Source organism: Simochromis diagramma, unplaced genomic scaffold, assembly GCF_900408965.1.
Source record: "Simochromis diagramma unplaced genomic scaffold, fSimDia1.1 OVJJ01000682.1, whole genome shotgun sequence".
NCBI classification, from domain to species: Eukaryota; Metazoa; Chordata; class Actinopteri; order Cichliformes; family Cichlidae; genus Simochromis; species Simochromis diagramma.
In genome coordinates this window covers 1,808,363-1,820,680 of record NW_024387359.1, presented here as the reverse complement: position 1 = coordinate 1,820,680, position 12,318 = coordinate 1,808,363, and the positions used below count along the sequence as shown (strand labels likewise).

At 41.1% G+C, this 12,318-nt stretch overlaps 1 protein-coding gene across 2 annotated transcripts in view; it reads right to left on the bottom strand.

The window, feature by feature from the left end:
- lhfpl2a (LHFPL tetraspan subfamily member 2a) overlaps positions 1 to 11,944 on the bottom strand; it is a 35,924-nt gene extending 23,980 nt beyond the window's left edge. The window contains exon 1 of one of the 2 annotated variants that reach the window (XM_040007173.1): positions 11,680 to 11,944. The gene's annotated coding sequence lies outside the window, so the exon portion shown is untranslated. The remainder of the gene's footprint in view (positions 1 to 11,679) is intronic. The other variant, XM_040007172.1, reaches the window with a different exon arrangement.
- Positions 11,945 to 12,318: the final 374 nt, after the last annotated feature.

Here is a 12,318-nt window from a genome sequence, read left to right as displayed (position 1 = left end):
AAGAAAGTAATCACTTTGGAGCTAACAAAATGAATCTCAACAGCACCGCTGACAGTGATTAAACATGTTTCAGCTGTCAGCAGTACATTCAGCTTTCTCTACCCTCTTCATACTGACGGCAGACACACTCTACAGGCTGCAGATAACTGACTAATGGCAGTCTCTCTTCCCTTTTATTCAGTGATGTTGGGGCCTTTTAATGGTTACTGTCCAGAGATAGCACTCAGCTAAGTTAATGATCAGGTCAGTACTCTGACATAACAAGACTGCACAGAAACACCAACACAGGATAAGTGGACCAGATTAGGTGATGATAACAGGTCAGCAAACACAGAGACTGTCTCAAAAGGAAGCAGAAGTTTTGTTTGTTTGTTTGTTTGTTTGTGTGCAGATGGCAGAATGATAGATTGTGACGGTAAAGGACACCTTTTCTCTGCCAGCATTGGATTGACAATGCTCTTAATCCGTGACTGATTCAAACAGTGGAGACAGAGACCACCTACATTTTCACAAATTCCAAGATGATTACATGCAGTTTCTTTGGGATCCACTGTCAGCAATTCAAATTCAATTCAAATTACTTATCCACAATCTCTATTTCATGATGTTTTTGCTTCCAAACTGACCGAGCAGCAAACTCCAAAGCTGAAAGGTGGGACACTTTAAAAAACATTTCTAACCTCCATGGACAGATTCACCCTTCATAACAATTCATAACAACTCTAAAGTGAGAGAATTGTTCTTATACAATTGTTCTTGTAGGGGCGTGTCCACTTTGATTGATAGGTGTGCTGAGATATGCAACTAGGGCCAATTGGTTGCTGCTAGGCCCTCTTTCCACTAACTGGAGTTACTGAACTCGACAAGCTTGTCATGCTTGTGCAGTTGGTGCTGTTTCTTTAATTATGTACACTTCATCATGTCTTAAACTTTTATCTCAGTTACACCAGATTTTCCAGTAAAACCAGTAAAATAATCCAATACTATCCAATCACTTTACTTCCAGTACTCTCCATAAGCCATCTCATTTCCTCTATACCTGAGAAAACATCATTTCCACTGGGATTGTTCTGTAGCCTGACCAATGGGGACAAAAAAGCACTGATGAAATATTTTGTAAAAATTCTACAAGAATTTGATAAGCTACAAGGTACACAAAAAATGATCTTTAATAAACTAATATGCCTCCATCTCCGTTAGCCATTCAAAGCAACAGCTATGGCTAAAAGAGAGATTTCAACACAAACACAATCAAATAAGATCTAATCGACACTAGCATCGACTTTATGAACAGTGGGAAAACAAGCAGTATCCTGCCACAAAAACTTGGCGTAAGCTTGAAATAATACAAGACACACACAGCAGCTTCTCTGGGATCACTGGGACTTACACTAATAAACCACAGGCCAGTAGGCCTCTCAGTCAATGATATTCCCCCGAGCTAAGCTCAATTTTTCACAGAGAGTCAAAACTGAAAGCGCACTTGCTATGACTTAATCTGATCCTTTGGCTGTGATTTTGGATGAATTTAGAATCAATATGTTGGCTGGAAAACAGGAAGAACAACTTTACAGAAAAGTGCCCTGAAATACATAATAACAGATAAGGAAAAGACTTCAGATTGATGTTCTGAGTTCAGTTTTGTCCTCTGGGGAAACTCAACAGTGTGAATTATTTTCCAAATTGCACAGCTGAGGGGATTTTCCCCAAGTGTTACAGACCAACTACTATTTTTACCTCTCTAAAGCATTGCCAAAAAAATGCCCCAACACACATTTAACCTAATACCTCTTAGTTTAGGTGAGCTAGATGTCGGTGTTTGGAGCTCAGCTGTTGAATCCTTCCAGACTAGATGGCAGGCTATTATGTGGGAACCATAGGCAATTTCACTGCAGCCAGGTCCGCCACAAAAGGGTCTTTCTTATAGCATTTAAGAGCTTTGGGAACAGGGGAGCTGAATGGAAGGGACAAAAGAGGTTTGCCATTTTCCAATGGAATAGATTTTTTTAGATGATTTTTTCTTTTTGCACAGACTCTGATGAGAAGATCAGTGCACCCATATTTGCAAAATCAGAAAAAAACTGCTTGTTAGATTCTCTTAACATCATGATTGAAAACAGTGAAAACTGTGCACTGCATGCTAAGCTAACATCCGGTTAACCTATAGCTTCACATCAGGTATGGAACCACTTTTATTGGTCCTGTGTAATTATTACTTCAAATGTTTCTGTAGCTGCACATGCAGGAGCCAAGTTGGATGCTGTTTGATGTAAATCATACGTTACTCTCCATCAAGGCTGTGACACACCAAGCACTGATACTGTATTTGGCAGTGAGGATCAAAATCAGAAGGATCTTTCATTACCATTTTCCATCTGTTTTATATTTATTTCTCCCATCCTCGTCTTTTCTTCACTCTCTGGGTCTGCGGGCAGTAATGAGAGGCATGTGAGGCTAAGCAGAGAGCATTCTCATTAAAAATAAGCAGCTCGGTAGCCCCATCCCTCAGGCTAACACACACATACAACACAGGTGTCAGGAAGCAGCCAGCACCCCGAACCCAATTCACTCTCTGAACAGTAATCACTGTAATGCACTGCAAACTGCAAAGCGATTATGAGCAATCGCTGAAGCGCGTCAGTGAGTAAATATTTAAAGAGTGCTGAAGATCAGGCACTAGAGCAGATTTTTCTGGAACTCAAAGCTGCAACTCACCTTTGTGGTCTGAAAGGTCAACTTCAAAGGCATGAACACCGGGAAATATTTGCTATTGTAAACCCAGCGGGAACATGTGTTTGCAGAGTTTACAGAAACACAATAGATATTGTCAGTGTACACTAGGTTATATAAGCCCCTCTATCTTAAGTCCAGAGCTGAATGGGCATTACAGCTGCTCTCTGTTCATACAATACAAAACAGACTTGACCAACTATGACCTCATCATAGCAGACAGCAGCCAGTGTGTATGTGTGTGAGACTGGAACATTTTTATATGACTATCAAACTGCTGCTGCATCAGCACCACAGAAACCGCTCAGTGGCAGCACAGTGCATTCAGTATTGTGCTTATGGGACAAGCGCACTAATGTTATTCACTAGTGTCTGTGAAGGTTCTCAGTCATCCAGGTCATCGTAGTCTAAGGAGCTTGGAAAGAAAAGCGTCTGGACTTCTTTAAGTTGCTTGAAGACGTTTCACCTCTCATCCGAGAAGCTTCTTCAGCTCTAGGGTCAAATGGTGGAGAGTCCCAGATTTATTCACTAGTGCTAAAATCAAATACAAGTGGCAGCTGACAGTGAGACTTTATTTAGTTATGCAAAATGTATGAAATGTGCAAACAAAAAAAAGTAACACACAAACACACGAAGTAAGCCATTATGGTTGCAGAGAATAATGAGTGTTGCTTGTTCCTGCTCAGCTCTACAGCTGTGTTACATTTACTGTAGCGCTGAAACAGAAGGGCTTTGAAAGCCTCACCAGGAGGTCTTCAAACAGGGACAAGAAAAAAAAAACACAAAAACATTGGGTTGCTGGTTCCTGTGGAGCTTCCACATTGAGTGCACACTCGTTTCACTTCAATTCAGTTTTATATAGTGCAAAATCACAACAGTCACCTCAAGATGCTTTATGTTGTAGGGTAAAGACCCTGCAATAATACAGAGAAAACTGCAACAATTCGACAACCCCTCTATGATAAAGCACTTGGTGACAGTGGGAAGGAAAAACCCCTTTGAGAAACAGGCTAATGTACGGGCAGCCATCTGCCGCGACTGCTTGGGGATGAGGGGATCAACTGATGGCAACAGAAAGACAGAAACAGAGACCATTAGGTGTGCCCTACACACCTCTGTGAACGTTGCGTACGAGATAACCTTGTCTGATTAATCTGGTCATTAAGTACCCGATTAATCACTTATTGTATGACAGAGATAGAAAAGCACTAACTCCACAATTGATTTGACCACATCTGTTAATCATATATTCAGTTAGTTATTAATAGCTAACTAATTAAGTTAGCATTTGCCCTGTTGAAAACAGAGCCGTGTCATGTGCACCCAGGCATTCACACTGAGGTAATCAGATAATTAGTTAGGCATGCTAACTGTAACTTTGTCCATGGTGTTTTTCTGAAACATTCAAAAACACAATTAAAAATCTGAACATTTACTCTCAGAATTCTTCACAATAATTATAAGGACACGGAAATTGATCCTTTTCAGTGACATCACGCTAGTATCTCCTTTAGCCCCCACTTCCTTTCGATGCAAGCATACACCCTTTCCATTCAACAAAAAACCCTCAACACTGGAGCACAAGCTGAACTGCTATGAGAGCGCTCGGTGTGTAAAGTAAAAACACAAGGTGTGTTTTACTCCCTTAGGCACACACTGATTACACACTCTGCACTAATGCAATGATTATCCATACTCGATCCAATTTCCTCATGTCCTTGTGTGTGTGTGTGTGTGTGTGTGTGTGTGTGTGTGTGCGTGTGTGTCCTGCTTGTAAACCACAGACCGCACAGAGCACACAGAGATGATGTCACCTTACAGTGATTAGTGTGTTAGAGCAACGTGGAACATAACAGATGGTTACAGCTGCAGCAGTTTCATAAAAACAAGAGAAATTGAATCAAAGAGAAAGAAGAGATTTCAAAATGCTTTAAGTGTGTGTGTGTGTGTGTGTGTGTGTGTGTGTGTGTGTGTGTGTGTGTGTGTGTGTGTGTGTGTGTGTGTGTCGCCTTTGTTCAAATCCGATGAAGTCATCGACCTCTCCCTAATAACAGAAGACAGGTGTATTAAGTGCTCTCCTAATGTGGATAGGAGGGTAATTTCTCTGGATTGGATGAGAGCCAAGTCTCTCCCAGACATGATGACAGATATAATGGGCAAAAAAGTTTCACATGAGTTCACACACACACACACACACACACACACTCATTCCCCTCCTGCCCTCATCTGTATATGCACTGCAGCCTGGCTAATGTTTGCCAGGTTCTGTTATCATGTCTGGAAAACCAAGCTCTTCTCTGTCTCCCTGGTGAATCCCTGAGCCTGAGGTGATAAAGATTCCCACTGAGCACCACAGGCCATCGACCACCAGGAATCTGATGGCTCTGCAGTGAGAAAAGCTTAACGGTTTCTTCAACATGCCTAATGATCCAGAGAAGAGGATAAGATCTGGTTAAGTGCATGTCTGCCCTTAAACTGTCAACAACAATCTGAAATTGCTGTTAAGGGGCCTTCATTTACATTTCAGGTGGCTTTTAAAAAGGTCAGATCACAGTTATTTTTACTGTTATTTACCTCTAGTGGTAGGTAGTGCGATGAAAACAGTTCAGCTATGTGTCAATGTTGCACAAGTGCAATGTTACTCCTTGTTGGAATTGAGTAAAGTCAACCAATCATTGCCCTGGTGCTATATTGAGCCAAAACTGTGTTTATAGTAGTGTATGGATTCTGAAAATGGACCTCACTGTGTAAATCCACTGGTGCTACGGTCAGGAAGTTGAATCTGCACGCTCAGTTTGCCAGTACACACAAGCAGTCTATTGATCAGTTCCCGCAGATTGTCACCTGAATGCTTTCTTACACCACATGAGCCCTGGGAAGCCCTGAATGTTCAAAAGTATACAAGCTGTTTTTAAATTCATCTTGGTGTGGAAATGATCACCTCTCTATGGGCATTTTTTTAGCCAAGCTGTAGATGGACAGATGAATGGTCAGAGGTCAGAGGCAGCTTTTCAGAAAGCGATACCCCTCTGAGTAAGTGTTCTGTGGGACAACTAGTGGTTTCATCAGTGGGTATAACAAGAAAATTCCAGTTAATTGTGCAAAAAAAAAAAAAAAGCCTTATTCTGTTTCTTACTATCTTTATGCTTACTCTTTGCACTCTTTTGTTTAATATCTTTGTTTTCTCTGATCCATGGTGCGCTCTGAAACATATGTCCTTTATGACTTGTCTGTGCTTCCAACTCCTATTATTAAAGTCTTCTGTTATCCACTTTGTCATGCCTTTGTTTACCCTCTCCACACAGAGAGCCAATACACAATCCCTGCCGTCTTAAGCTGGCAAATACCACTTAGCTGTGCAGGACCGCCCCAAATGACAAGAGCAAACAAAGAAATGCCTCATTCTCTGCATTCTTTTTGCTTTCTCCAAAGCAAATATGCACATTTCATAAAGGTGTTGGAATAAAAGCAAAGGTAAATTAAATAAAGTCAAATTTAACAAAGTCCTGCAACTGCATAAATGTTTACTTATGACTTAAGATAGAGAGAGAGCTGACACCAACTTCAGCCAAAACTGTGTTGGTCTTGATTTAACTAGACATATTAAACAGAATCCATCTAATAATGAGGCTGCAACTTGGAAATCTGTCCTGTCTCCAAATCCGTTTAGCCTAGTCACATCAGCTCATTATATATGCCGGAGGTTTGGTCTTTATTTATGTCCTTATTTAAGCTATAGCCTTGACAGTGTTTTTCTTAAATAGATAAGCCCGATGAAAAGAAACAGTAATAATGTTTTGTTTTTTGTTTTTTTATTTAAAGAGCATATGTTTTTGCAATAACATTAAGAAGGGATTACACTTGGTTGCAAACATAAACAGCTGCAAACACCATGGACAAATAGTCCTTCCAGTTATGCTTCTCTAAAGTCCACTTAATCTGCCTGAAGGACATGTGCAGAGCTCAAGTAGTGCAGTTAAGCGTTTCTGCATCACAAAAATTCATACGCATACAGTTGAACCAAGTGGGCCGTAGCATATTTGTATGCATGGAAGCAACAACTCTTTTAGATAGATGTATGTGTAGTAACCAGTTTCAATGGGTTTATAAGACATTTATATGCTTAAATTATACACTTAAGAGATAAAATACATATTATATACAATCTTTTAAATATTTTTCCCCTGAGACACCGACTTGTTAGCCGTCCCAAAAGCAAAAAAACCACTACAGCAAAATAATGACTGTTCAGTGTTCATCTGCTTCATAAACTATAATTAGTAACAGTTGCCATTTGAGCTTTTCACTTGTTGGGGACAAGACCCACTGTTTAAAAAAAAAAAATTACTCAGAAGTAACTTGCTGTAAACTGACATAAAGCTTGACTTGCATAGCAACAGTTCCAAAGGGGGCAAACAGCAATTTACTGTTAATACAGTCAGTAACATGAACAGGATTAGCTCAAACCAGTGACCTGCCTTACTTTTAGAATGACTCATCTCTATTCAAAGTAGGTGTGCCAAGGCAGAATGCAGCCAGAGGGTGTTACAGCCATTGGATTCGCTTTGCTCTGGACCAGCATACAGTGGCGATAATGACCAGTGACAGCCTGCCAGTCCAAACCAAAGTAAGGTTTCCATAGTGCTGCTGGAACCTTGACTCAAACAGAGAAAATCAGATGTGTGGTTTTGAGAAAAATTGGCTCAGACCAGCTGGAGGATCCTTCAGCTGTTCTGGGATTTAGCAATGAATGTGAGTGAAAATGAAAGGATTCTTGAGCAGACTAGTATAAAAGAAAAAGCGGGGGAATTTACTAGCAGTATTCCCCAATATTTATCAACATTAAACAAGTGAAAGAACTTCAGTAATGTGGATGAAAATTCCTCCCAAAACTGAAACAGACAGACAATAATTCGTTTTTCAGTTACAATGACTTTGTCGTCATTGCTGATCGTCTGTTATACTGTGTGAATTAGAAACACAAACACACACACATACGCAACACACAATGTAGACTAATCTTGTTCACACAAAACGTGTTCCATGTCCACAGCCAAGCTGAGCACAAACCATCTTATCGCACATCGCACACAGACTGCCTATTGTGGGAGGTTATACCCTTTTATCATTAGCATACAGCTGTCAGACCAAGTCCCAGGGTGACTCCAGTTCCAGCCTAATCAATATTTAAGCATGTCTCATACAACATTTGCCAGTAAAGAGCAACGATGGATGGCATGGACGAAAACAGGAGACATAAACTGAAGTTAATGTTGAGTAGAAACAGTGCAGTTTAATGAGCCTGCAGTTGCTCAGGGACTAGATGAAGCGCTTCAGGCCAAGCAGCTGCAGAACCCTCCGCCTGTCTGCCGTCCATTCCCCTGAGACTGACCCACAGCTCGTTACAAAGGGACAAAACCCAGTGCAGATTCTTTCTCCTCATTTTACCCAACACCCCTCCGCCTCAACCCCCACCAACTCCTCCTTCCTCTACTAGTCATTTCTTTGGACAGGTCTTTATTTCCAGTGTAAGATGAGGGATTTCTTATTGTGACCCCACCATGCTGATTTCCCAGTAAACAGGAGAGCTGCTGGAAGCATAGGTACCCCCAGGAGAGACTCATCTCCAGGAACAATGTGGGGGCATGAAGGGCGGAGAGAGTCAGAAGAAAACAGAATTCACATTTATGTGAATCTTCTTGGGTGTGCTTAGGTTTTAGTGACAGAACGTGGATCATCAGAAGGCGAGCACCAGGCTTGATGCAGACATCCATGCGAGTGACAGTTTCTTATGACCATGCTAGTGAACTATAATGCACCAACTGTGCATGTCTCCTTTTAGGCGGCCTTCTCATGGACTTCAAAGAAGTATGAGAGGAAAAACCACCAGCCTTAGTGTTTGCACACCCCACTTAAGGAATCTGAGGAGGTAGGTGGGGTGGGGTGGAGAGGGCACAGGTGACTTTCAACCATGACACTGGAGTTTGACTCATAAAGAGGACCATTTGTAAATGTCACTTTCCCTCGCTGTTTTCTTACTTTGGTCAGTTTCGGGAATGTCAGTTAGGAAAGTCATAGTTAGGTTTAAAAGCTCTGACAACATTAAAGACACATTAGGAAAGGTCAGTCTTGTAGATTACCACAGTGCCCTTCTGAAGTTGTGTTTACAGATCAGAAGACAGGACAAGGAACCACCGTTCATTAGTTGTTAAATAAGGGTTGTCTAAAAGTTAAGGGCTGCAATGCACACATGAAAACAGCATTAAAGATGGCTTCCAAGCATGAAAAGTAAAGCCAACAAGAAAGTGTCTTAAATATGCATTCTTTCCAGTGGCCACCAGGGCATAAACTTATTAGCTAACAACTTTAGCTTTACAAGCTAGCCTATGAGCACATTTTGCTCACAAAATCAGGTTTCACCGAGAAGGTGGCAGAGAAAAGCGGTCATCTCAAGGTTTCCAAACAGGACTTCACTTAAGCTACAGCCATCTTTTAGCCAAAAACACTGTTTTAGTCGTCAGTATCAGACCAGATTACAACATTAATGATGGTAGTTTAGGAAGTAGGCTATGCTATAAAAAAAAAAAATCAACAAAAGTCAGACTGGCGGCTGCTTTCAATTCAATACTCTTTTTAGAAGCTTGGAATGGAAACGGTATAACGTAATGTGACCCACTTTGGGTTTGTCAAGATTTTAAGACTGTCTTACTCACATTACGTCAGCTTTATAAGCAAATAAACAAACTTTAGGGTAACAAGAGGCATATTAAATAAAACCTGTGATGTTTGGTTTCATAGAGCGCTTCCTCCTGGATGCTCCTGTTGAAAGTTTTATTGGCCACACTTGCAGACACAAAAGAATACAATTGGTGGTGGTGAGGTGGGGGGACAAAAAAGGAATGAAAAAGAGCACAGATTGTGGAAAAACAGATGTGTGAGCGAATGATCTAACGTACACGTGCAGCAGTTACAGTAGTCCGAGGAAGTGCCATGCAAATAAACCGGCCTCGTTATCTCGGCCATCTACACTGGAGGATATCCACAGCAGGCCTCTGCTGGAACAAACTGTATTCCAGATGTTAATCCCAGCCTGCTGGAGTCATCTGGTTTAACCTTTGACACGGGAGCAGCCGTTCAATTAGTGGATTTCACACTCTGGTCATGGTGACACTATGGTCCTGGCTTTGGTTTCAAGCGAACACTGATAGAGCCCAGGTCTGATTTCTATCAGCAGACCACTCGGCAACATTTACTCTCACAGTATTTATTTAGGATCCAAATGCACAGGGAAGATGTAGATCAAAATCCTCTACTGAAAATAGCCCTCATTCCAGGAGAAATATACTGACCAATCCCATAAACTGCAGCCAGAATCCTGGATTAATGACAAAGGCACTACCATCAAAGCTCAGAGAGGCACGAAAGGCAGATGATGTGGTCTGCGTAAATGGCTTAGCAGTTAAAACTCTTGTTTTATGTTTTCGTATCGTGCATTAAAAAGCATTGCCAACTGCATCATCTGCATCGGTGGGAGAAAGGAGGCAGGCAGTGTCTTTTTTTTCCCATGCTTTGAAAGTTTACCATTTAGTCTAGGAAAGGAGAGGAAAAAACTAAAGAACTTTTCCAAAGTATCTGCGCTGCCAAAGGAAAGAAAAAAAATTGGTAGAATTTTGCTTTTCTTGTGGCCTGAATGGGGGGAAAAGGAGAGTTCTGCCGGGTTGTAACGAATGAAGCTCGTGCTTTTCTTTCCTTTTTTTAATGGGCCAAACACAGAGCCCTGAGGGACCACGTGTGCTGGCACATAAACTCAAACCACTGGCAAGCCCTGACAGTGGACCTCAACCAACCACTGTCTTTAATGCTGCAGTCATTCATTCACTAAGCATCATTAAGTTACAGAATATAAACAAGACCTTCCCAGCTATAGAGTGACAACAATACTATGTATTAGAGCAAAAAACAACATTTTTAAAATCTATTGTGTGCAGAGAGCTCAAAAGCCAGTTGTCGCTGCTCTTTGTCTCTCTCAGACTCTGGTTCAGAGGTTTCAACCGGTTCTCAGGTTTACTGCTGAAACACAAGCCAACGATCTGTGTAGCACTTTGTCAAGACCGCTGACAGACTTTCTCTTAGAGTTTCAATAACGTAGCAACTTTAAACTTTCAATATGCCCACTGACACAGGAAATCCGGGCAGGGATCAGGTGTTTGGGGTTAAGGACGCCTTTTGATGGCACGTTTTCATTGAAAAAATATTAATAAAAATCATGCTGTGTTGCTTTAGAGCTAGATCACACAAAGATGAATCAGTTATCAAAGCTTCTCAAATGTGATTTGTTGCATATCGACCTCTTTGACAGTAAACTGACTTGTGACTATTGAGCAAACAAGACCTGTGTGACATTTCCCATCATTATCACCATCACCACCACCACATGACATTTTAAAGACCAAATGCGAGTTTTAAGGTTTCATGGTTCTTAACAACTGGCAAACAAGGTGTAACAAAACACCAAGAAAAGAAGGGATTTTTAATTTTTAAAACTGAATTTGCATAAATGGGTACAACTACTGATGATCGTTTTATCTAACCTTATAAACAAACAAACAAACTCAAATTTACGCATTTTATTGTATCGCGTGCGTCATCCGCGGGTGAGACTTTTAATAAAGGAACTAAACCCAACAGACTGGTGTCACAGTGACATCATTTTGGGGTCCCAGTGCGCTTCATTACATGGCAAAGAAACCGACTACTCGGCTTTTCTGCCACGAGTTTTCCTCTCAGTGCTCCGACAGAAATACAAAAACCAGCCAAAGTCCCGTGAAAGTCACTTACGTCTGGAAGAGATTCTCCACTTTCAGGCTTGTTTCAGAAAAGAATAACCACTCCATTGTTAAGGGAAGAACAGTACTGTTTAAAACATTCCCCCTTTGCGCACGTACTTACGTGTAAAAGCTGCAGTCTGCGCGGATCTGGAGCTGTGAAATCCTCCCAGTGGGATGATCTCTTTTTTGTGCCTTCTCTGAAGTTTGTGCAGGTTTTGCCTTGACTATCTGTTTCGATTCGAGTTTGATTTTCTCCCTCACAGACTATTCATCCTCCTCCACGTTTTCACCGCAGAAGAATGAATGGCTCCCTGCGTCCGACCCTCTACCCAGACAGGACTGCTGTTAGGATGGATGGGAGTGACTGCTCCGCTAGAGCCCGCCCCAAACCCACCAGTTACTGCCTCTCTGCAACTCTCAGCGGACTCTTGAAAACTGATGATAATTTTTAAATTGTATTAAATGTAGTCTAATGTGTCACCAATATATTTCTGAATTTGGTGTATTTTCATTTTTTTTTCACCAACTAATTGAAAAACTGGACAAAACACTGTATTAATTAATAAGTATTAATATCAGAAAAAAATAGACTTTCTTCACTCAGGGGTAGTATATCAGCCTGTAAGCACCAGGCACACTCACAAAACATTTCTGCCCAAAATGCTGATTTTAGCTAATTTAATTATATGCAAATTTTTCCATGTTTTCTTACATATGTACAATGTAAAATGTTACATTTAATGAAATTTGGTCAAATGAA